The following is a 25337-nucleotide window of genomic DNA, read 5'->3' as shown; positions in this document are numbered from 1 at the left end:
TATGCTAGACACACACAAATTTCTATGGACAAATTCCAACTCATCTTTCAATGTTGATCTTGGTGTTTCTTTGGTTAGAATTGAATATTTTTTAATGCAACTATCATATTTAAAGTCCCAGCTACAAGTTATTCCATATATTCTTGCAAAACCCTAACATGGCAACCTCATCCATAATTGCAACACGCATACAATGTTGAATACATTTCTCTAGTAATTTACTTTGCCATGCCTTCAAACATGCATCCATTCCACCAATTCCAATGTTGACACCTACTTCTTAAAATACCATTTTAACACACCGAGAATTAATTTAACACTCATGGTATCAAGTCATATAATCTGTTATAGAACCTTCAATTGTAATACAAGGAGAAGCATCTAACATAATCAAAATTCTTCTACAACTCAAATTGTCTCTAATCTCTCAATGAATTGGTAACCATTAATTCATGTAACTCAATCTATTGTCAATTTCAATATTCACACATAACTAAAACTTTTCTTAATTCTAGATTACACACGAATGCTATAATTCTTCATTCACAAATACATAGATACAATCATGAGCATAAGGATGCTTTGAATCACTTTCATTCAACAAATCACGTGAATACAAATATTAAGAAACATTGTTTCTCTCTATTCACTCTCTATGACCTGATTTCACATTCATTTAGCCATTAGCTTTGTGAATATGCTTACAATGATTAAATACAAAGTTACAAGAAAACTATATTTTTCTACATCCATAAATCACTCCCTAATTTATTCCCTAAATCTCTTATGATTTATTCCGTAAAACTCTCATGATTTATCACCAAAAGCTTTCATGATTTATTCCATAAATCTTTCATGCTTTTGAAAGTAAATTAGTTTTTTCTCTATGGAAAAAATCTCTCATCTCCAAAGATTTTCTAAAACTATCTCCAAATATTTTCTGAAACTATTCTATAATAATTAAAGATAAAAATATTTACAAGGAAAGAGTTAGAATTATTCACAGAAGAGTTAAATTGAAAACTGAAACCTACATAATGAAGCATCCAAGGCCTTAAATTTGAACTAAAAGTATTATTCCGTTTTATAATGTTTTTTTGTACCAAGGTCCATGTGTCAATACAATTTTCGAAATTTAAAAAGGTGTGTATGGACAGTTAATGAAACACGAATGCTTAGAAAAATGATACAACCAAGGGAGGATGTGTGGGCATGTCTAGAATGGTGTATGTCACTGACAGCGATTGACATTACTGTTCAAATGCCATGCACAACAATTAAAAATACCGTTTTATTTCACATTATAAGAAGGTTCTGTTTAAAAAAGCCGTGACCAGTTTTCTCACAAAATTGCTTGCCAAAATCTGGCACATCAACTACAAATGTTATATTAATAAAAAAACCTAAAAAATAGTGTCAATATTGAAATTTAAAGTTTTATATTAAAATTCTTGAAACTTACCATAAGACACTTTCAATAAAATTACATTAATTTATAATATAAATTTTAATTTCAAATATAGTAATAATTCAAGCATCAATGTGACGACACTTTTACCCAGCATCTGATGTAAAATTGACCCGAAACTCAACCACACAAAAAGCCAAAATGTCCCCCGTTAGACTCTGCCCTAAAATAGGTCAATAGGGCGGTGTTTAAGGTAGATGTGGGAACCCCCGACAATAAATAATTCTATCATGTGAAAGTTGAAAATGTCCCAGGTCACTAGCTACGACTTTAGCCCAAAACCCTATTAGTTGTTAATGCTTCAGTACAGATTAGTCGTCAGAGGGATTTATCAGGGGCTTTTCATGTCTCTATAAGCTGACAGCTTGCAATTCATTTTACTAGATTAGGGGGCCAATAGAGAGAACTGAAATGAAGATTGAACTTCTGTAAAATTCCCCACTCTATCCGACCTAGGTTCGAGGTAGTTTACTGTAACGAATGTGGGAAATGAGCGATCCAATCTCTCAGTAGATTTCGTTCAAGGCTTGATCGTTCCAAGGATCTGTTGTGCATTATTTATGGCCTATCCAGAGTAGTTGGTGGATGTGTCCTTTATCTAATGGAGAATAAGACAGATCAATCAGTAGCCAGGCAGAAGAGATGGGGGACGGAGAAGCAAACGATCACAGTCACAATGCATTTCGCCAAAGAGGATGATATTACTGGTCAGCACATTACTGCTTCATCCTGCCAAGGTGAATAGATAATACCCCAAATCCTGAATCTTATGTCAGCTACTGTGAAATTCCTGGCATAACTTCTGTATGTTTTGTCCTTGGATACAGTCAATAGAATTTTGTAAATCATGCGTATCTCCATTGGATCGTGAACTGGAAATTATGTAAAGTCTGAAAGAAATTCAGATGAAATAGAAAATCTTCGTAATATGTCAGTTATCAGAAGTAATCAAAGGAAGAGAAAAAAAACTAATTACAGAGGAAACAAAATAGGTTTATTTATGGTAGCCCCAAAAACCAAAGATAGACTGGAATCAGATCTGTCTTTTGAATAATTTTCAAGAGAGGGAGAGGCGAAAAACTCAATTTGTTTGTGCCTAAATTTACTATTGCTAACATCCATATTATCCGCAGAAGAAAAGTATTGTGTTGGAGGCATGATTGCAGTTACACCTGCGAGTTTTGGTGTAACACATGACATTTTAACAACACATGAGAAAATTTCAGTGAAGTCAATACCCTTTTTTGGGCAAAACCTTTCACCACCAGTCTTGCTTTATACCTCTCCTTTTTTTCGTCACCTTCAAACTTAATCCTGTACACCAATTTGTTTTGTAAAGCCTTTCTACCTTTCGGGAGGTTTACCAACTCCCAAGTTTTATTTTCCTGCAGAGAGTTCATTTCTTCCTCCATTGCCTTCTTCCATTCTTTACTGTGCTCGACTTTACAAGCTTCTTGAAAACAATTAGGTTCACCTTCATCAATCAACAAAATATAGTTTGAAGGAGGGTACCTTTGTGAATGCTTATGAGGCCTAGAAGATCTGTGAACCAACTGTGGTGGTGCATTATCAGGTTGAATCTCCTGTAAAGGTTCCTACAAGATTCCTTGTTCTTGTTGTACATTATTTTCCACTTGTTGTTCTTCATGTTCCTGTATTTGCTGCTTTAGACCTAGAATGTGAACAGTTAGATGTAAAAACTGCTTTCCTTCATGGTGAATTGGAGGAAAAAATTTATATGGAGCAGCCAGAAGGCTTCATAGAAAGGGCAAAGAAGGCCTTGTTTGTAGGTGGAAGAAGAGTCTCTATGGGTTGAAATAGGCACCTCGACAATGGTACAAGAAATTTGATTCATTCATGTTGGAACATGGTTTTCAGATGTTGGAAGCTGACCGTTATGTCTATATCAAGAGGTATGATCAAGGAAAGTATATCATATTATTGTTATATGTGGATGACATGTTGATTGTTGGGCATGATAAGAATAAAATCAATAGGTTGAAAAAATATTTGCGTAGCAAATTTGCAATGAAGGATTTGGGACCAGTACAACAGATATTGGGCATGCGGATTATGCGTGATAGGAAAAACAAAAAGTTGTGGCTGTCACAAGAAAAATATATCAAGAAGGTGCTTGACAGGTTTAATATGAAGAATGCCAAGCCATATGGTACACCCCTTGCAGCCCACTTCAAGCTCAGTACTGAATTATGTCCTAGTAATGACAAAGAGAAAGAAGACATGAGCAGAATTCCTTATGCTTCAGAAGTTGGCAGCTTAATGTATGCCATGGTATGCACACGACGAGACATTGCATATTCAGTGGGAGTAGTGAGTAGGTTCCTTACCAATCCATGCAAACAACATTGGCAAGCAGTAAAATGGATTTTAAGTTATCTCAAGGGTACTAGTCATTATTGTTTATGTTTTAGTCGTGATGAGACTGTGCTTGAAGGATTTATAGATCCATATATGGCTGGATATATGGATACCAGAAAGTCCACTATCGGTTATTTGTATACATTTGTAGGTGCAACAGTATCTTGGGTGTCAAGACTAAAAAGAATAGTAGCCCTCTCTACAACAGAAGCAAAGTACATACCTGCAACAAAATCTTGTAAAGAGATGTTGTGGATGCAGTGATTCCTAGGAGAGATAGGAATAAAGTAGGACAAGTATGTGTTATATTGTGATAATCAGAGTGCCATTCACTTGGAGAAAAACCCAACATTTCATTCAAAAACCAAGCACATTGACTTAAGGTACCATTGGATATGGCATGTGTTGGAGGAAGAATAGTTATCCTTGGAAAAGATCCATACACATAGGAACCCTGCTGATATCCTCACTAAGATTCTACCACAAAATAAACATGAGTTATGTAGAGGCATGGTAGGACTCTGTGTGACTTGATGACTCCTATTTGGTTTCAAGTGGGAGAATGTTAAGTGTGAAGCCAAATTCACGGAGGATTCTAGATCAGATCTTTCTATATCTCCAAGATTCTAGATCTTTCTACACCGCCATTAGTTTCTAGAATCACATGCCGAATTCTAGATCCTCCTACACCGCCAGTGGTTTCTAGATCATTCCAAATCTCCATGTGAATCACACACATGATTCTAGATCCTTCTTCTGCCTCTATAAATTTGTAATTTCTCTAGCCAAGGAAGGCAGACCAAGGCCCAAGCCTATTATGTAATGCAAAGTGATTTCTATTCTCCAGTGACTGTTTTATCTATTCCGTAATCTTTTTGTTTCTCCATTTGTCTGTCTCTGTGAATTATTCTCTGCTATTGCCGTCTATGTCTCTAAGTATAAATCTATTGTGTGTTATGTATGCTCTCATCTAACATATTGTGCAGCTCGGGGTTTCCATATTTCTTTTTTTCGTGTGTTCCATAAATAATTTCTTTTTTTGATGGGGGATGGACGTGACATTTGTGATTTTATTTACCCTATCTAAATGATTATAGCTTAGCTGTCTCAATCTTTATAAATGGCTTTTTATTAAATGTTATTGTAACCAAGGGTAGCATACATGCAACTGTGTAACCCTAAGGCACTAAAATGAAATGCCGTCCCCCTTTTCCTACTTTCTGGTTTTAAGACATGGAGGCTTCATTTTGAAGCAACATGACATGGATAAGAGTAGTAATAGAATAATATCGAGAACATAGATGCTTATAACTAGATTAAGGGTCTGGATGATCTTGAGGTTCTACGGATTCATATGAACTGATCCTTTCAAATATTTATTTTCACCATCTGAAACACTTCGCAGCAGACAATAAATTTGTTTAGAAAGTATTAGCACAAGCATGAAAGCACAAGACACTCCTCCCGCTCTAAACCTAACTACCCTAACCTTATTCAGATCACTTTCTGCGAGGATTTTCCTGAAAAAGATTTAAGAGGAAATAAGCGGTAATCGAAATTCAAATGCTCCTTAAAACGTCCAAAGGAAATCAGTTAAACAGAAAGGAGTCAATTTACAGAACTTACATCCTTCTCGGTTAATGTCTGTATAAGATGAAATATTGTTGACGTTTTGTTGGTTTTATGCAGAAGTACCAAGCATCGTCACGCTACCTCAGCACCAAGGACGAATTGGACAAGCTGAGATGAACTTTAAGAGAAAGGAACTGAATCCACAGAATCCACCTCAATGTTGAAATCAAATTTCAAACTGCCGCGTTATCATTTCAGAAAACTGAATGTTTTCTTTCTTGCGATGCGATCTAATCGCAAATCGCATGCATGCCCACTACCTCCATCTGTTCAATTGAATTCTACCGATTGCAATGTTGCGATGCGATGCGATCGCAAGTCGCAAATCACACCTGTATGTTAATGTTCCACCCTTTCTCTTTAGCAGACTATGATTTCGCGATGCGATCAAATCGCAAATCGCATAATTCAATGGTTGAAGTACAGGCCTGCAATATGAAATTGACGTGGAGTAAAAGTTTCATTTTGACCGCCAGTAAAGCATTTAATGAAATTTACTATGGGTTGGTAAATGTAGGTAAGCTTTTAATTTTATTAGTTTTTTGTCCACGGGTGTAGTTTTTGGTTTCTTTTATGAAAAAGTAAAAAGGCATTGTAATCTTTTTTTGCGTTGCTGTTCGTTCATTAAAAAAAAAGGGAAAAGCTCGCCGCAGTGAATGTAAGAAGAATTTTTCACCAGGTTGAATGTAATGCACAACAATGTAAATGTAATAAGTAAAAAGAGGTTTTTACACAGCAGTAAAAATCTTTTCAAGAAGAGAACGAATGTAAGAAATTTTCTTTACACAGCATTGTAAATTTTTCTTGAGAGATAGCGTGAGTTTTTTGGAATTGCATTTGAAGCAGTCTCTAGTTGTAATCCCTCTGTAAGAGGAAGAATCTTTTGTAACAACAATCTTTTAATGAATACAAGTTTTATTGGGCATGTGTGAAACTCTGTTCTGCCCAGAAACAATATTTGCTTCCCTGTGTTAAGATCCTGTGGTAAAACAGAGCATTATCCTATGTTCATTATTTGTTTTGGAATTAAACAGAAAATTCCCAACAGTGGTATCAGAGCTTGTTCAGGCTCTTTGAAAGTGTCAAAGACGCTAAAGGAAGGATTTTTTGCTGCAGCAGTTTCTCCAACAGAGTGAAGACTCAGTCAAGAAAGGATCCAGGTATTTCTCAGGTTTTTTTTGTGTTGTTGTTGAAGACAGTCTGTCATTTTAAATACACAGTGAAGTATTTGAAGCATAGCTGAGAGGCCAAGGAATGGCTGGATCTAGCACCAGCACTAGCATGGGTATTTTTAATACTCAGCTCCCATAGTTTAATGGGAAAAACTATGACTATTGGGCAATAACCATGAGAGCCATGTTTGCCTCACAAGATTTATGGGAACTTGTTGAATATGGGTTTGAAGAACCAGGAGATGAAGATGAGTTTAATAGATTAACTCGGGCAGAGAAAGATCTGTTGAAGAGCAATAAGAAGAAGGATTCAAAAGCCCTCGTATTTTTGTATCAAGCAGTGCATGAGAGTGTGTTTCCAAGGATAGCAGTAGCCAAGACATCCAAAGAAGCATGGAAAACTCTTAAGACAGCCTATCAAGGCATGGAGAAAGTGAAGACAGCAAAACTACAATTGCTGAGGAGAGATTTTGAGAACCTGTGTATGAAGGAGTCAGATAATATTGACTCATTCTTCACACATGTGACTGGTCTGGTCACACAGATAAGGTCTCATGGAGAAACTCTTGAAGAAATGAGGATTGTGGAGAAACTGTTGAGGGTCCTACCCTCAAAGTTCGATGTGATTGTTACCACCATAGAAGAGACAAAGGATCTCACAAAATTTTTAGTTGATGAACTTCATGCATCACTAATAACACATGAGCAGAGGTTGAGTAGAAATGAAAACTCATCTTTAGAGCAAGCCTTCAAGACCCAGATGTCCTTTGGAAGAGGAATAGGTCAAGGAAGAGGAAGCAAGGAAGAGGCATAAGATAAAACACAGGTGGAAGGAATAGTCCAGCAAATGCTCAAGGAAGAGGCAGCAATCCAAATCAGAGCCAAGGCCAAGGCAACAACCAACAAAGTGGACAACATCATGCTCAAGGACAAAGGTATGAAAAATCCAATGTCCAATATTACTACTGTAAAAAATATGGGCATTATGCCAATGAATGTAGGAAGAAGAAGCATGATATGAATAATAGATCTAGTGCAAATATCACTAGAGAAAATATCAACCAAGATAATGTGTTGTTAGCTTGTAATATGGTTGAAACAAAGAGTGATGATATATGGTTTCTAGACTCTGGTTGCAACAACCATATGACAAGAAACATAGCCCTGTTTTCTGCTTTAGATCAGAGTGTGACTTGGGACTGATAGTAAATTTTCTGTTATGGGAAAAGGAGAAGTAAAAATATTTACAAAGAAAGGTGAAAAGAAAACCATAGCAGATTTCTATTATGTTCTTGGAATGAAATGTAACCTCTTAAGTATTGGACATCTTGTTTAAAAGGGATACAATGTTTTCTTTGTGAATGATGTATGCACCATCATGGATAGAGCACCCAGCAAACGATGCATTGCTGAAGTGAAGATGATGAGGAATAGGATGTTCCCTCTCAGAATAAAGGCAGAATTGAAAAACAAAGAAGTAATTGCAGCAGTTACCCAAGAGGCTTTCCAAAGCGTACCAAAGGATGAAAATTGGTTGTGGCACTTGAGATTTGGACATATCAACTTTGGAGGTCTTAACCTGTTGAATAGAAAAGAAATGGTAAGAGGATTACCATTGATAGAGAAACCGGACAGACTTTATGAAGGTTGTATATTGGGGAAACAACACAGAGAAAGTTTTCCATCAGGGAAAAGTGTAAGGGCAAAAGCACCCTTAGAGATTGTCCACTCAGACTTATGTGGACCAATGCAAATTCCATCACTAGCACGCAGCCAATATTTTCTAACATTCATTGATGATTTCACCAGAAAGACTTGGGTTTGTTTCCTAAAGAACAAAAGTGAAGTGTTTGAAAAAATTCAGAATTTCAAAGCACTTGTAGAAAACCAAAGCGGGCTGCATATCAAAGTTCTAAGCACTGACAAAGGAGGTGAGTATATCTCCAAAGAATTTCTACGGTTTTGTAGAGAAAATGGAATACACAAATAGTTTACCACAAGGTACACTCTGCAACAAAATGGAGTTGCCGAAAGGAAGAATAGGATAATCTTGGATATGGCGAGGAGTATCTTAAAGGCAAAGCATTTGCCAAATGATTATTGGGCTGAAGTTGTACACTATGCAATATATATTTTGAATAGGTGTCCTACAAAAGTAGTGATGAACAAAGTGCCGAAAGAAGCATGGAGTGGGAGAAAGCAAGGAGTCATCCACATGAAATTTTTTGGTTGTGTGGCTTATGCACACATTCCAGATCAGCTAAGGAGGAAGTTGGACAGCAAAGGGGAGAAATGTATTTTCATTGGATACAGTGAGGAATCCAAAGCTTATAGGTTGTATGTCCCATCTACCAAGAAGTTTTTTGTGAGCAAAGATGTTCAATTCATTGAGGAGGAAGCTTGGGATGGAAGCATAGAGAAAACAATGAATGTTAAAAACTATTTGTCTCATGATGAAAATGATGAGGATATGGCTGAAATACATTCCCAAACAGTAGCGCCAATGCAAGGGCAGCAAGAGACACCCTTGAGGAGAAATGAAAGTGCTTCTCCAAGCACACCACAAGGAGGAAATTCAAGTGCTTCTTCAAGCACTTGTACACCAAATGAAAGAGGTAAGAAGTTCAAAAATTTAAGTGACATTTATGATGAAGGTATGAATTCTTTGTTTTCTTTATATTGTCATGTTGATGACCCTATTCATTTCGAAGATGCAATTAAGGATAAGAAATGGATAGAAGCTATGGATGAGGAGATCAATGCCATAGAAAGAAACAAGACATGGGATTTGGTTGAACTACCAAAAGGAAAAGAAGTCATTGGAGTTAAATGGGTCTACAAGACCAAAAGTAATGCTGAAGGCAAAATAGAAAGACACAAGGCAAGACTGGTTGTCAAAGGATACAAGCAGTAGTATGGGAGATACTATGAGGAAACTTTTGCACCGGTTGTAAGAATGGAAACAGTGAGAGCAGTGTTGTCCATAGCAGCACAAAACAAGTGGAAAGTTTACCAAATGGATGTGAAGTCAGCATTCCTAAATGGAGTGTTGAAAGAAGAGGTTTACATTGAACAACCTCTAGGCTATGAAAAGAAAGGCCAAGAACACAAAGTGTGCAAATTGAAGAAAGCTCTTTATGGGCTGAAGCAAGCGCCAAGAGCATGGTACAGTAGGATAGATTCCTATCTACTGGAAAATGGATTTGAAAAGTGTGAGGGAGAACCCACCCTCTACATCAAAGAAAAAGATGGTAAATTACTAATTGTTGTGTTATATGTTGATGATGTTATTTTTACAGGTAATGATGACTACCTCATTGAAAATTTCAAAACAGTCATGAAAGAAGAATTTGAAATGACTGACATGGGTTTGCTGAGATACTTCTTAGGAATAGAAGTAGATCAAAATGAAAATGGGATTTTTATCTCACAAGCAAGATATGTTAATGAAGTGTTGGAAAGATTTAATATGCAAGAGTGCAAGGTAGCAATCACTCCCACAGTGATGGGATTAAAACTCAGCAAAGAGGACAGCAGCAAGGATTTTGATCCTAGTTTGTACAAGAGCATAGTTGGCAGCCTCATGTATTTGACTGCAACTAGGCCGGATATAATGCACGCTGTTAGTTTGATTTCCAGATTCATGGAGAGGCCAAAAGAAGCACATTGGCAGGCAACAAAAAGAATTTTGAGGTATGTTAAAGGTACTAAATGGTTTGGTATTTTAAATACTACTTCAGAATGTTTAGATTTAATTGGATACACTGATAGTGATTGGGCTGGAAGTGTAGATGATCAGAAAAGCACACCCGGTTATGTTTTTCACATGGGTTCAGGAGCCATTTCATGGGCTTCCAAGAAACAGCCTATTGCATCATTGTCTACAACAGAGGCAGAATATGGGGCAGCTACAGCAGCAACATGTCAAGAAATTTGGATGAGAAGAATGTTAAGGAGCTTAGGCCAAGAGCAGGCAAAAGGAACGGTAATTTTTTGTGACAATAGCTCAGCTATTGCATTATCCAAGAATTTGGTGTTTCATAAGAGAACGAAACACATTGATACAAAGTTTCATTACATCAGGGAATTGGTAAACAATGGAGAAATTGTCTTAAAACATTGCACGACTCAGGAGTAGGTTGCAGACATTTTGACCAAACCATTGGACAGAAAAGTTTTAAATTTTTGAGGAAATGTCTGGGTATGACTGATAACCCAGCAGTTGAAATTAAAGGGGAGTGTTGAAATCTAATTTCAAACTGCCGCGTTATCATTTCAGAAAACTGCATGTTTTTTTTCTTGCGATGCGATCTAATCGCAGATTACAAATCGCATGCATGCCCACTACCTCTGTCTGTTCACTTGACTTTTGCCAATTGCGATATCGCGATGTGATGCAATCGCAAATCGCACCTGTATGTTAGTGTTCCACCCTTTCTCTTCATCAGACTGCGATTTCGCGATACGATCAAATCGCAAATCGCATAATTCAATGGTTGAAGTACAACCCTGCAATATGAAATTGACGTGGAGTAAAAGTTTCATTTTGACCGCCAGTAAAACATTTAATGAAATTTACTATGGGTTGGTAAATGTAGGTAAGCTTTTAATTTTATTAGTTTTTTATCCACGGGTGTAGTTTTTGGTTTTTACGAAAAAGTAAAAAGGCATTGTAATGTTTTTTTGCGTTGATGTTCATTCATTAAAAAAAAAGGGAAAAGCTCGCCGCAACGAATGTAAGAAGAGTTTTTCACTAGGTTGAATGTAATGCACAGCACTGTAAATGTAATAAGTAAAAAGAGGTTTTTACATAGTAGTAAAAATCTTTTCAAGAAGAGAACGAATGTAAGAAATTTTCTTTACACAGCATTGTAAATTTTTCTTGAGAGACAATGTGAGTTTTTTGGAACTGCATTTGAAGCAGTCTCTGGTTGTAATCCCTTTGTAAGAGGAAGAATCTTTTGTAACAACAATCTTTTAATGAATACAAGTTTTATTGGGCATGTGTGAAACTTTGTTCTGCCCAGAAACAATATTTGCTTCCCTGTGTTAAGATCCTGTGGTAAAACAGAGCATTATCCTCTGTTCATTATTTGTTTTGGAATTAAACAGAAAATTCCCAACACTCAAAAGAGACATTATAGAGGAGTAAGGCAAAGACCGTGCAGCAAATGGGCTGCAGAGATTTGAGATCCAAAGAAGGCAGCTCGAGTATGGCTGGGCACATTTGAATGTGCAGAAGATGCTGGTAGAGCATACGACGATGTTGCTTTAAAGTTTCGAGGGTCAAATCGAAATTGAACTTCCCCAAAAGAATCAACCTCCTGGACAACGATCTTATCGGTATGAACATCCCAAAGCAGGAAACCCCAGAAATTTCCGACTTCGCTATTCAAGTTGCACGCGCAACATGCAGCCTATCTCTGCCGACCAATGGCATTAATTTGTTGGCAGCGCCCTACGACTGTCATAGTCTATACGTGGAAAGCGTAAATGGAGAAGCGTATTAACAGAATACACCAAGTGATTCCGCGGCATTTCATCCAGCTGATTCAACCACTTCGTCACAATTTTCAGATGTATATCACTACGACCAACCACTGCAAAATCTATTGTTTGATTGCCAGCAGGTTAATTCTAACCCTAGTTTTGTCACATAGTATTCAGCTTATATAAGATCTAACCAGCAAGCAGAACTTTTAAAACAGCAGTTCGCTTCTACGGCGTCCATCCAAAATGAACCAGCCCTTGATTATAATCGACAAGTGCAAATTACAAGTGGGCCTAATTTAGCTTCATCGAATTACACAAGTGCGAGAGTATCCATGTTCAATAACTATGTGTTGCAGCAGCAACAAGATATGTTTATTCATCAACAGCAAGTCTAATCAGCAAGCCCCAGCGGGTATGAGGACTTATATAACTTTCGTGAAAGAATCATCGATCAGACATCTGGCAACTTGCTAGCCTCTGCTCTGTCTCAGTCTGAATCATACGATAATTTGGATTACAATTCAGGTGTTCTTCCTGCACGTAATTTGAACGGCCCAGATCTTTGACTAAAGAGAAAACTGATATGATAAGATGGGTTATCCGCAGATCTGGTTTTCCATTACTACGTAGATGCTTTTTCATTCAGGTATTAGCTACCAGGTGGAAGCTATTGATATATTTGCTCTAAACAATTTCTAGATATTCACAGTAGCTTTTAAAATATCTGACAATACTCTTGAATGTTAGGATTGTCCCAATCCATGCTGTGAATATTTAATTTAGATTATTTCTATACTTCGGCAAAAAATGGACAATCAAACTTTATATATATATATATATATATATATATATATATATATATATATATATATATATATAACTTAATGAGAGAAAACATAGATTTAGATAAACAGTATCACAATTTATCTTACATTGTTTCATTTTAACAACAGTAACTCAGATCGTATTGTCATTCATATCACTGTGATTCTTTTAAGATAGAATAGAATCCTATATACGTTAAAGAAACAGAGAGGGAGGAGGGAGGGAGGGAGTGCATTTTCATATCAAAATTTCAACTAAATTAGATTTTTCTATTTGTCTGCAAAATATATGTGATATTTTCTATTTGTTTTATTTCATTTATTAGTTTAATTTTTAGTGTTGGATATTTCTGGTAATTTCAAACACAAATTAACTAAATACAGAGCAAAGCTCTATTTTTCTGCCACAAGATCTTTTGCACAGGGAAGGCGAAAAAAAAATTTCTGAGGAAAGCAGAGTTTCTCAGCCAAAACAAACTTGTATTAATTTATAAACTGCCTAATACAATTTTCTTCCTCTCTCTCTGAGGGATTCACCAAAAACTTTTACCAAAAACTAAATACTCTGCCTCTTTTACAAATGATTTTACACTGCTGTGTAAAATTTTCTTTCACTGCTATAAAAAAAAAAATTTACATTCACTGCTGTAAAGTAAAAATTCCTTACATGGGTTTACTGCTGTAAAAGAAATTCTTTCACATTCACTCCTGTGTGAAATTCTTCATTACATTCGAAATGCTGGGGTTTCACATTTCATATTCAAATAAAAAAAATTACATTGCAATCCCATTTGTTTCAATAAACAACCACAAGCACCTATAAAAGGAGTTCTAGATTTTTATTTGCTGCCGCAAATCTCTCTTTTATTCCACACTGCTGTGCTATTCCTTGGTTTTTTTTCGTTGTCGTGAACCCCAGTTCCTTCTCCTCCCATGTGCAATGACCAATTCATATACAAAATGAGTGCACTCACAAAAAAAAAAACATATATCAAAAGCATTAAAACTAGGGCGTTGACTTGCCCATACCATTCTTTAATTCGTTGTACATCCGTGCAAACAAAAATTAAAACACTTACCAACTTTTTCTTACAATTTACAAAAAACCATTAATTACATTAATTCCTTCGCGTGCATGGTCAAGCAATAAGGTTCAGGCAGGTTGACAAAGATCCATGTCCATTGACTTGATCGGACGCATTTCGCAAACTTCAGCCACACATTCCAAACGATTTTTAACGTCTGGAAGATGGGCAGTTTTGGGTTCGTATTGTGGACGCGCGGCTGGAGCTGATTGTGTCGGAGGCCCTCTGACAGAAACCACATTGCACGAAAGGTGGTGCGATAAAGATTAGCGGTTTTCTGAAGTGGTTTTGCTGGAGTTAATGACCGCAAGTGAAATTAATGTTTCAACACTCCCCTTTAATTTCAACTGTTGGGCATTCAGTCATACCCAGACATTTCCTCAAAAATTCGAAGGTTTTCTAATCCAATGGTTTGGTCAAAATGTCTGCGACCTATTCTTGAGTCCTGCAATGTTCTAAGACAGTTTCTCCATTGCTCACCAATTCCCTGATGTAATGAAATCTTGTGTCAATGTGTTTCGTTCTCTTATGAAACACTGAATTCTTGATAATGCAATAGCTGAGCTATTGTCACAAAAAATCATCGATTCTTTTGCCTGATCTTGGCCTAAGCTCCTCAACATTCTTCTCATCCAAGCTGCTTGACATGTTGCTGCTGTAGCTGCCACATATTCAGCCTCTGCTGTAGACAACGCCACAATATGCTGTTTCTTAGAAGCCCATGAAATGGCTCCTGAACTCATGTGAAAAACATAACCGAAGTTCTTTTCTAATCATCTACACTTCCAGCCCAATCACTATCAGTGTATCCAACTAAATCTGAACATTCTGAGACAGTATATAAAATCCCAAACCTTTTAGTACCTTTAACATACCTCAGAATCCTTTTTGCTGCCTATTACAAAAAAAAAGGTCTTCCTCTTAACAGAGGGATTACAAAACTGTTGTTACAAAAGAGTCTTCCTCACACAGAGGGATTCACCAGAGATTATGCTGAAGAGCATCTTCCTCTTGACCAGAGGGATTTACTAGTCTATGCTGAAAAGCATCTTCCTCTTGACAGAGGGATTCACTAGAGATTATGCTGAAGAGCATCTTCCTCTTTAACAGAGGGATTCACCAAAAGACTGCTTCAAGTGCTTTTCCAAAACAAAATAAACTTCACTGTCTCTTCTAAAAAATACTCTCTCTCTGTCTTCAAAATTAACACTGCTGAAGCACTGCTGTGTCTGCACTACTGTGCATTTTTCAAAAACAAAATACTTTGTCTCTTCTGGAACAATTACTCTGTCCCAGCTTACAAATTTACACTGCTGTGTGTAAATATTTCTTACATTCTCTATTGTTGCATATATTGCATTTCAGTTCAATGAACAACACACTCACTGCACTTACATTTACTGTTGTAAAGAAAAATTTCTCTTACATGTGATGTTGCCCATTACATTTCGTTTCTTCAACAACAAAAAAATTTCATGCTGCTGCATTTTTCATATTCACACTGCTGTGTGTTTTTACTACATATTCTCCAACAACAAAAACAAGACTTACATTACCCTTTTCACTGTTGTGTGAAAATTTTCATGATTGCACTAATGCGTGCTTCCGTTTTCTACATTACATGCTCCTCCTTCATTTTACTCTACTGTGTAAATTCTTCATTTCATTTTATTTTTGATTTTACTCACCTTCTGCTGCGTTTTGTTTCGCACTACTGTGCATTTCTTCCCCTTTTTCTTATCGCACTGTTGTGCCTTCACTTTCATTACATTACTTTGAACAATAAAGAAAACTTACCTCACACTTCTATGTGTAATGCATTACAATGCAACAACAAAAAAAATTTCATGCAACCCCTGTTTTTACCCTCTTCGCACTTCTATGCATTTCATTCCCCTTTCTTTATTCGCTACCGGGTTCTTTCCATTTACATTACCATATTACGTGCTGTGTAAAAACAAATAAACTAAAGAACTTTACCAATAACTCTACGGCCATAATAAATTCATTTACTACTTCGGCATGGTGAGGAATTAATTCAGTCAGGTTTACATACGGTTTTACCAGACATACAGAGGTCAAACAAAAATTTCACTCCACGCAATCTCCATGCCCTGCAGACTTTTCTTCTCTGCTTTTATGGCAGATTTAATTTCATATCTCTCCCCTATAAGAAGATTTTCATCAAAGAATGACTGTTAATCTAGTTCAGCAATAATGATCAAGAATTACAAGCTCCCCTTAACTGTATGCATCATCTTCTTTCGGCAAAGTCTTCTCAAAAGAAACTTAGATTGGTTGGGGAGCTCGAAGGACTTTCGGACTGTATTTCCTTCCTTCTCCATACTTGTGTAACTTTCTTCTTTTGCATGGGTCTAGCTTGTGTAAGAGCCCATGTTAAGTTACAATCACGTGCCATATTCCCAATTTTATGACACTTGAAACATTCTACATTGTTCATGAATAAGATTTCATGATTTCTTCCTGTACAATTGTTTCTTGGAGGTTGTCGGAGACCATAACATCTATCTCTATGAAATGCTCTACAGTCCTTTTCCATATGACCAAAGTTTGAACAAGAATAACAATAACCAAAAAATGAACTTTAGTACCTAGGAGATGGAGGTTTCCTTGATGTACTTCTGAAGCTTTTCTGCCTTGAGATTCTTTGATGATAACCATTGCCACTTGCCTCTTTGACATCATCAACATTTCTTCTTGGAGCTGGTTTTCTACTTGGAGTAGGATTTCTTCTATTGTAGCCTTGGTCTTTCTCCTTGCCTTTGCTAGAAGTAGGAGCATCACCATTTCTTTATGGCTTCTTCACATCTCTTTTGCCTAGAGCATTTTCATTCTTGTTTGAGGGTTCACCTTCATACCCAAGTCCTTATTTATCAGATGGACATCTGTGATAGCTGAGCATGTCATCCAAAGCTTGAGATCTCTTCATGATTTTGTTCATCCCTTCAACCTTTTTCCTGAGGAGGACAATCTCTTCTTCCAATCTTTCACACTCATTATTCTTCTTTGCAAGTTGTTCCTCAGTTTCTTCCTTGCTACGAGTAGCTTCAGCTGCTACTATTTTAAGGGAGATAATATCTAACTTCATTTCTTCATTCTTTGCTTGACTGCTCTCCATTTTCTTCTCAGCTTCTTGTGCCTGTTTCCTGGCTTCTTGTAATTCAGACTTAAAGGAGGAGACCTCTACCTTGTACTGTCCAATCTCTTCTACAAGTTTGTTCACTCTCTTGTGCCTTTGTTCAAGTTGACTTGACAAGGTATCTTCCTGCTTCTTTGCTTTATTCAATTGATTTGTCATGGATATGACTTCTTCATGATGCTTCCTTTTGCTTTGATCAAGTTCCTTCTTAAGCTTGGCGAGCTCTTCATCCTTTTCTTGTAGTTGAAGCTTGATGAGGTCAACCTTCTCATTTTCAGCTTCTATGATGGGTTCAGAATTTCCTTCTTGATTGATGGTCATGGTCAGTGCTCCCTTCACGTGAAGGTCATGAAGTCTGTCCCATATATCCTTTGCTGATGAATATTTTCCTAGATTCTTCTTTACAGAATCAGGCAGTCCATCCAAGATTGTTTTTGCTACTTGTGCATTATACTCCTTGGACTCTCTATCCATCTTGCTATCATCAATCACTGATTCCAAAATTTCAATCCCTTGAGACTTTAAGAAAGTCCTCATTTTTATTTCCCATATATAAAAGTTCCCATTGAACCTTGGGGCCTCAAATAGAATTTTTTCAAATTGATTGTTTTATATTTTAGTAGTAGAGGGAGACACATCCTTAGGAGGATTGGAGACTTTCTTCTTTGACCTTGCCATTCTTAACTATGCTTCAAATACCTGACTATGTATTTAAAATGACTGACTGTTTCTTCAACAGCAACACAGAAAATTAATCTGAGAAATACCTTGAATTCTTTTGCCTGAGACTTCACTCTGCTGGAGAAGTTCTTGTCGAAAAAGAAAAAAAAAACTCCTTCCTTCAGCTTATTTGACGCCTTCAAAGAGCTTGGATCTGCTCTGATACCACTGTTGGATATTTCTGGTAATTTCAAACACAAATTAACTGAATACAGAGCAATGCTCTGTTTTTCTGCCACAGGATCTTTTGCACAGGGAAGCCCCAAAAAAAATTTCTGGGAAAGCTGAGTTTCTCAGCCAAAACAAACTTGTATTAATTTATAAACTGCCTAATACAATTCTCTTCCTCTCTCTCTGAGGGATTCACCAAAAACTTTTACCAAAAACTAAATACTCTGCCTCTTTTACAAATGATTTTACACTGTTGTGTAAAATTTTCTTTCACTGCTATAAAAATTCTTTTTACATTCACTGCTGTAAAGTAAAAATTCCTTACATGGGTTTACTGCTGTAAAAGAAATTCTTTCACATTCACTCCTGTTTGAAATTCTTCATTACATTGGGTTTCACATTTCATATTCAAATAAAAAAAATTACATTGCAATCCCATTTGTTTCAATAAACAACCACAAGCACCTGTAAAAGGAGTTCCAGATTTTTATTTGCTGCCACAAATCTCTCTTTTATTCGACACTGCTGTGCTATTCCCTGGTTTTTTTCTTCGCTGCTTCGAACCCCAGTTCCTTCTCCTCCCGTGTGTAATGACCAATTCATATACAAAATGAGCGCACTCACACAAAAAAAAACATATATCAAAAGCATTAAAACTAGGGTGTTGACTTGCCCATACCATTCTTTAATTCACTGTACATCCGTGCAAACAAAAATTAAAACACTTACCAACTTTTTCTTACAATTTACGAAACACCATTAATTATATTAATTCCTTCACGTGCATGGTCAGGCAATAAAGTTCAGGCAGGTTGACAAAGATCCATGTCCGTTGACTTGATCGAACGCATTTCGCAAACTTCAGCCACACAATCCAAACGATTTTTAACGTCCGGGAGATGGGCAGTTTTGGGTTCGTACTGTGGACGCGTGGCTGGAGCTGATTGTGTTGGAGGCCCTCTGACAGAAACCACATTGCGCGAAAGTTGGTGCGATAAAGATCAGCGGTTGAAGAGTAGGCCGACTACATTGTAAGGCGTTCAGGGGTGCGTTCAAGGCGTTTTGGGTGGTCGGCTGGGCAGTGCCCACCCACATGTAATAAAGCATATATATTGATGACTTTGGAGCATTCAAAGGCATTCATTCCAACAACGATCACACATAGCTACTTCGCATAAGGTGCCGGTCGAAGTGCGCACTAGAAGGAGCGCATAGCTCATGCGCTTGAGTTGGTTTGTGCACGGTCGAAGCACGTACTTGGTGAGAATCGAAGATTTGGGCATAGTGTGCCGTGGGTTGTTTGGAGAGCTGCTTTGTGTGAGACTTGAGGAGGGAGTCTTGGTGACTCGGGTGAGCACCCTCCCACCGTGCAAGGTATGCACAAAGGTTGTAAAAGGCAGTTTTACCTCTATTGTAAAATTGGCTAAGTATAGACTTGGATTTTGCCAAGGATACTTGTGAAGCTTGTATTATTGAATAAATATTGTTATATACATATTCTTATCGGGCAGACTCATTGTTCAGAGAGTTTCCCCTCCCTTTATACTGTGTAATTGTGTTCTTGTTATAATTGCAATTGATAATGAATGAGTATGGTTGTTCATTAGTATAAAGGTTATGCATAATAATACTTGGTTGCGAAACACAAACTAAGTAAGAGAAAGTGAATTAGGCATAGTCCATGAACATTAGTGTTGGTAAAAAGAAAGTGTTATGTGGTGCCGCACCTCGCTATAAGTGGTTGAAAGACTACCGCAGGTGTAGGGGCATGCCACATTTCCTGTCAATTCCCTCTATTCTACAACACACATGCCATTCTCATTCCATTCTGTAGCACACATTCTATTCCTGTTCATTCTGTTCCCGTTCATTCCTTATTCCCATCCTTATTCCACGCACTAACAAATCCTTGCAATCCCCCTATATGGAGCATCCAATGGGCAAAAGGCCATAATATTAGGCACCGAGATCTTAAGAAGGGACATATTAATATGAATGAGGAATCAATGGCTATAAATGTAGTTTTCAGGATTGCTATAACTCTTCACATAATTGTTTACAGTGTGCAAGCTCAATGGAAGAGCGTCCTCCTTACAAGCAGGAGGTTGGTGGGTGCTAAGATGAATTAATCAACAATTTTGTAGTTTATCTTTAATTAAATGCTTTTTATATCGATTTATTTCAATGGTGAGATATTTCTAGATTCATTGTTTTATATTGTTTCTCGAGAGACAAAAATAAAATTCTCTCAAGAGAGACAATAATTCTTGTGTTATATATTGTCTTTATAGAGACGATTTTTTAAGACAGTAATTTTTGAGACACCCCGTTAAAGACAATATTTAAAACAATTCACAAGTTTTTTTTTGTCTCAAGTTAAGACAATATACCCAAAGAATGTCTCAAATATTGTCTTAAAACCCCCCATTATGTAGTAGTGATTAAATACAAAGTTATAAAAAAAATATATTTTTCTACATCCATAAATCACTCCCTAATTTATTCCCTAAATCGCTTATGATTTATTCTGTGAAACTCCCATGATTTATCACCAAAAGCTTTCATGATTTATTCCATAAATCTTTCATGCTTTTAAAAGTAAATTAGTTTTTTCTCTATGGAAAAAATCTCCCATCTCCAATGATTTTCTAAAACTATCTCCAAAGATTTTCTAAAACTATTCTATAATAATTAAAGAAACAAAAATATTTACAAACAAAGAGTTAGAATTATTTACAGGATAAGTAAATTGAAAACAGTTCTCATAAAAAAAAAAATATATTAACATAAATTTTATTACAATAACTTTAAATCTTGTTATTGAGAACAAATAACTCTTCAAAAACATATATATTTGTTATATAAAATATATAATTATCTAAAACAAAGTCATTGCCAGTTCTGTTTTGATAAATACTTCCCCACTTGTTTTGAGATAACATAACACGAATGAGAAAATACTAATGTTGGTGTGAGAAATGATCAAAATATTGATTATTCTTAAAAGCTACGCATTTCATATTCAGATAACCTGACACAAAGAATGGAATATAGTGGTGGGAGTGGAAATATAAAATAAACTTAAAAGCTGCTCGAATAACCACATTCCGTAGAAATTTAGCGGCGGATTCCTAACAACCCAGAAAGTTCGAAGATTTCGATGTGCTGGGATAATAATGTTATACCGTGAGGGCATCATCTACGAAATTAAAATGAGTGAGATGTCCAGCCTTAGAATAAGTAATATGGGAGCAGTTGCAACGAAGGCGTCCGTGTGAACAAAGACAAAATCAACCCGCCGAACCCAAACAACCCTAAAAGTTCGGAGAGTGGACGCGCTGGGATAATAACGGTCCACTCTTAGGGCATCATATAGCAAATTAAAATGAGTGAGATGTTCAGCTTTCAATTCTCGAGCAAGTCATCTTGAGCAGTTGATCATCATGCGGTGCAAGAAATGCAGCTGTATGAACAAGAATTCAGTCCGTGGAGAATCTAGCCTCATGTGTCCTCCCACCATCACTTCAGCTGCAAAATTTGGAAAGCTAAAGTAGGGAGCCATAATTTTGAAAAATATCATTCTTGTCCTTTTATAATTTTGTTAAAAATAAACTTTGCCAGTCTATAAAGGTTTATATTATTTAGTAATTCCATTCACTTTTATTCTCCACAAAACTTTTATTTATTAAAAGATATATATTATTCAGAATATTAAATATGTATATATATAATAATTAAAAATATGTTCAAGATAATTTAATTTAATTGTATTTTTAAAATTATACAATATAATGTATTTTAATATTTCTTTCGGGGCTAGACACTTTCAGTTTTACTTAGGTTTTGAGAGAGGCACTCTGATCTACACTTTATATTTTGAGAATAAATACATTGATGATGATATTATTATTTCATGTTACGGTGATTTATGATGTGTTTTTCTTAATTATCATTTCAAACAATGTTGATATTACGGTATTGCTATGATGTTAGTGATTTCACTATTTTTTTTATTATATATTATAAATATTAATCATTATCGTAAGATGTTGTAAAGAATTGATCGGCAAGAGACCATGAAGTGGGATAGATACAGCTAGTTTGGTTATTGAGTACAACTACAATTCAACTTTTAATTTATTAATGATATATTATTATAAAATATTAATGACATGTGAATGATTACATGTATAGGTTAATGATAAGTTAATGATTATATGTATAGGTTGTGTGTTTGTTGAATGAATCACATATAGCTGATGGGCTATCTAAAGTAGTTTGGATCTTTATTAGAGGTATTGGATGGTGTAGATCTTCAGATGGTGTCTGTGATTCCACTCATTAGCACTTAAATCGTCACTTAGATTTTCACTTACATTAGAAAGTGTTAAAAACAATTTCCTTGAAATTAAATAATATTATGATATTTAGATTATAAATTTGGCCACTCAAAAGTTTTAATTAAAGGAATAATTCTTAATCACCATAAGTCTCACAGCAAAAAGTGACCCTGATGAAAATGTTTGTCTCCTCCATCATGCCTCTTTTCCCTTCGATTAGTCATAAATATTTTAAGTATAAGCGTTGTGGACCCCTTGAAAATTTATATGCCTCTTTTCCCTTCGATTAGTCATAAATATTTTAAGTATAAGCGTTGTGGCGCCCTTGAAAATTCATATGCCTCTTTCCCCTTCGATTAGTCATAAATGTTTTAAGTATAAGTGTTTTGGCGCCCTTGAAAACTCATATGGAAGTTTTTGATAGGCATAATCGAGTTGATACGCTTGTCTCCTCCATCATGCTTCTTTTTCCTTCCATTAGTCATAAATATTTTAAGTATAAGTGTTGTGGCGCCCTTGAAAATTTATAAGGAAGTTTTTGATAGGCACAATCGAGTTGATACGCTTGGTATTAGGAAACAAAAGAGTAACTGAAATTTAATTTAATAGGCGCAATCGAGTTGATACACTTGGTGTGAGGAAACAAAAGGGTAACTGAAATTCAATTTAATAAACACAATTGAGTTGATACGCTTGGTATTAGGAACAAAAAAGTAACTGAAATTCAATTTAATGAGCTGTAAAATTTAAATAAAAATATATAAATAAAAGAAAATTTTAAATGAAATCTAAATTTAAATTAGAAAAACTTTATAAAAGTAATTATGAGAATATATACCAATCAAATTACAAAAAAATATATTTAATAATTTAATTTTAATTCAATTAAGTATTCCAATTATTCTTAAATATATAAGATATTGATTAATCTCTATACAAAGGAGCAATGTGATATTGATTAATCTCTATACAAAGGAGCAATGTGTATCAAATAAAATTTAAAATTTAAAAAGTAGAGAAGCTTATATTTATTAGAGCCTTTCATGTAGAGAAGATAGAAGAAAATAATTAAATAAATGAGATTAGTAGAAAATAAAAAATACCAAAGGTTTAAATAAAATAATAAAATAAAGAAAGTTATAAAAATAATAATAAAATAAGGGAAGATAAACTCTTAGATCATCAATTTCACTAGAGTATCCTCCTTATTTCACTAGATATGATCCTCCTTCCTTAGTCCGTGTTCATTTATTTATCTCTTCTATCATAAATTAATTGACTCTTTTATGCTTAGGAATAGGTTTTAGATGTGACCAATCATGCCAGTATCCTCCTTATTTCACTAGATATGATCCTCCTTCCTTAGTCCGTGTTCATTTATTTATATCTTCTATCAGAAATTAATTGACTCTTTTATGCTTAGGAATAGGTTTTAGATGTGACCAATCATGCCTCACGTTAATACGCTGTGATGCTCAAGATGACGTGAATGGTGAAGCAGTTCATGAGCTGGACCAACACCCGTTCAAAGAATTGACTTAAAGGTAGTTGGATCCCTAACCTAGTCTGTAAGACACATTTCCTGTCAATTCCCTCTATTCTACAACACACATGCCATTCTCGTTCCATTCTGTAGCACACATTCTATTCCCATTCATTCTGTTCCCGTTCATTCCTTATTCCAATCCTTATTCCACACACTAACAAATCCTTGCAATCCCCCTATATGGAGCTTCCAATGGGAAAAAGGTCATAATATTAGGAACCGAGAGCTTAAGAAGGGACATATTAATATGAATGAGGAATCAATGGCTATAAATGTAGTTTTTAGGATTGCCATAACTCTTCACATAATTGTTTAAAGTGTGCTAGCTCAATGGAAGAGCGTCCTCCTTACAAGCAGGAGGTTGGTGGGCGCTAACATGAATTAATCATGGTGAGATATTTCTGGATTCATTGTTTTATATTGTCTCTAGAGAGACAAAAATAAAATTATCTCAAGAGAGACAATAATTCTTGTGTTATATATTGTCTTTACAGAGACAATTTTTTAAGACAATAATTTTGAGACACCCCCTTAAAGACAATATTTAAAACAATTCACAAGTTTTTTTTTTTGTCTCAAGTTAAGACAATATACCCAAAGAATGTCTCAAATATTGTCTTAAAACCCCCATTATGTAGTAGTGATTAAATACAAAGTTATAAGAAAAATATATTTTTCTACATCCATAAATCACTCCCTAATTTATTCCCTAAATCTCTTATGATTTATTCTGTAAAACTCTCCTGATTTATCACCAAAAGCTTTCATGATTTATTCCATAAATCTTTCATGCTTTTAAAAGTAAATTACTTTTTTCTCTATGGAAAAAATCTCCCATCTCCAATGATTTTCTAAAACTATCTCCAAAAATTTTCTAAAACTATTCTATAATAATTAAAGAAAGACAAAAATATTTACCAACAAAGAGTTAGAATTAGAGTTAGAATTATTTACAGGATAAGTAAATTGAAAACTGAAAGTTACATAATGAAGCATCCAAGGACTTAAATTCAAACTAAAAGTATTATTCCGTTTTATAATGTTTTTTTTACCAACGCCCACGTGTCAATACAGTTTTCGAAAATTAAAAAGGTGTGTATGGACAGTTAATGAAACACGATTGCTTAGAAAAATTATACAACCAAGGAAGGATGTGTGGGCATGTCTAGAACGGTGTATATCACTCAGAGCGTGATGACATTACTGTTCAAATGTCATGCACAGCTATTAACAGTACCGTTTTATTTCACATTATAAGAAGGTTCTGTTTAAAAAAGCCGTGGCCAGTTTTCTCACAAAATTCCTTGCCAATATCCCGCACATCTACTACGAATGTTATATTAATAT

The sequence above is a fragment of the Pinus tabuliformis genome, chromosome 2_1 (genome assembly GCF_031772625.1).
Source record: "Pinus tabuliformis cultivar Carrire ecotype Pingquan chromosome 2_1, CPIR1, whole genome shotgun sequence".
NCBI lineage: Eukaryota > Viridiplantae > Streptophyta > Pinopsida > Pinales > Pinaceae > Pinus > Pinus tabuliformis.
This window is presented reverse-complemented; position numbering follows the sequence as displayed.